This window comes from Echinops telfairi, unplaced genomic scaffold (assembly GCF_000313985.2).
Source record: "Echinops telfairi isolate 266 unplaced genomic scaffold, ASM31398v2 ScPeMD7_7424;HRSCAF=8462, whole genome shotgun sequence".
In the NCBI taxonomy this organism is placed as follows: domain Eukaryota; kingdom Metazoa; phylum Chordata; class Mammalia; order Afrosoricida; family Tenrecidae; genus Echinops; species Echinops telfairi.
Window position 1 is genome coordinate 22,498,465 of NW_022111324.1, and position 2,039 is coordinate 22,500,503.

A 2,039-nucleotide genomic window follows, 5' to 3' on the forward strand; every position below is an offset into this window, starting at 1 on the left:
GGGGAGCGGGGAGGGAGGGGAAAAATGAGGACCTGATGCCAGGGGCTTAAGTGGAGAGGAAATGTTTTGAGAAAGATGAGGGCAATGAATGTACAAATGTGCTCTACACAATTGACGTATGTATGGATTGTGATAAGAGTCATATGAGCCGATAAAAAAGGAAAAAAAATAAAATAAAGCGAAGAAATAACAAAATTAAATTAAATTAAAAAATTAAATGAAGTCATCAGAATATTTGACATTTCACAGATTCTATTTTGAGGAATACCATTTTCTTTATGTAAATTTTTTTAGAGAAACTGCCTTTTACTTACTGTTTCTAAGTGAATAAAGTGATTTTACTATTTGTTCAGCCCCCTAAAAAAAAAAGAAACTTGCTCACTGATCGATAGCAGATCTTCTCAATCTCCCTCTCACCCTGAAGGGTGCGTCCGAGGCCATACTTGCCACTACCAACGCCAAGCACCCCTTTAGGGCCCAGTGCAAGTGGCCCCAGGGGCGCTTCAAGGCTGTCATCTTTACAGCGCAGAGGGTCACATCTGTCCCCACTTGTCAGCTATGTGTCACGTGCTTCCACCCCTGCACCACTAGGGGTCCCTGTCCCAGTCACTACTGACTGAGAATTTGCTTAGTCAAAACGAACAGGAGACCGGTGAGTGAGGTGGAGTTTCTGTATGGAATGAGCATTCATGTCAGAACCTCGATCAGCTGTGTGGCATCCGGAAAGGCCTCCACAGCAGTGAGGTTGGGGACTTTTCTGGTGTTGATCTGAGTTAATGTGTTCCATTGGCTGTGGCAATCAGACTAGGAGTGGGGGCAGGGCGTGGGGAATTTCTTACCGGTCGGACGACCAGCATTGGCAGTGGCCATTGTGTAGCTCATGACTCCTGGCAGCCCCATTCATGCCCCATAGCGTTCTCAGGGGTTGATCTTTCAGAAGTGGATCGCCAGGCCTGTCTTCTGAGACACCAGACTGGTGTTGGACTCAAACTGCCAGCCTTTTGGTTAGCACCTGAGTGTGTTACTTGTTTGGACCCCTCAGGGATAATGAAATCTATCTAGGTTGCCTCAAAATGAGATATAGATTCTTAGTAAAGTTTTCAGGATATCACTTATCCACAATAAGTGATTAACCAGAAAAGAAGAGGCAAGCAAAACTATCCTTGGTAAAATCAGTTTATTCTGTGTAGAGTCTTTTGATTTTACAGGGAAATGGTATGACTTATGAGCTAACCCTTTAACTCAATGTTATCAATTTCAGTTTGAGTGATGGTGACTGCATCTATTTCAGGGTAGAATGGTGCTCCAGGAGTGTTCCCTGCCTATAATCTTTAGGATCCCTAGTGGCAGAGTGCTGTGCATTGTGCTGCTAATCACAAGGTCAGTAGTTCAAACCCATCAGCTGCTCTGAGGAAGAAAGAGGCGGTCTCAGAAACCCACAGAGATAGTTCCACCTTGTCCTTTTGGCTCATTATGAGTCAGCATTGACTCAAGCAGTAAGTTTCAATCTTTTTTTTGAGGACAGAGCCCCTGGGCGAATTCAAATGCCAGTCTTCCTTCTAAAAACCAGGGCCAAATCACGTGGGACACCCAGGGACCTCTAATTATGAGTCAGGGTGAGAGAGAAGGTATTTGTGGTGATCAGTTGGTTAATTTATATTTCTCTTAGAGAAATTATTTGGACTCACTTCCTTGGCTGCGCTAGAGTCTTTTAGCCCCAATTGTTGGGTAGTCACTAGTGAATTTGCTGACCCACTATCTATTGATCATGTGATATGCACACGGCACTGTTCCTGAGGAAGAGTTGACACAGCATCTCCTAGCACTTTATGAGTCTGTGGGGAAGTGAGAAACCTAGTCACATCAAAGTTAAGGAAAAAATTTATAAGTATCAAGAACACAAAGCAAAAATATATAAAAGTTATCACAGGATAGTGAGTGGAATTGTGCTTTGGAGGCTAGCGGGGGCTCAGTAAGGAATCTTGATGGCACCTTGGGTTAAGCATTGAAAGTAAACTGTGTGATCGGTGGTTCAAACC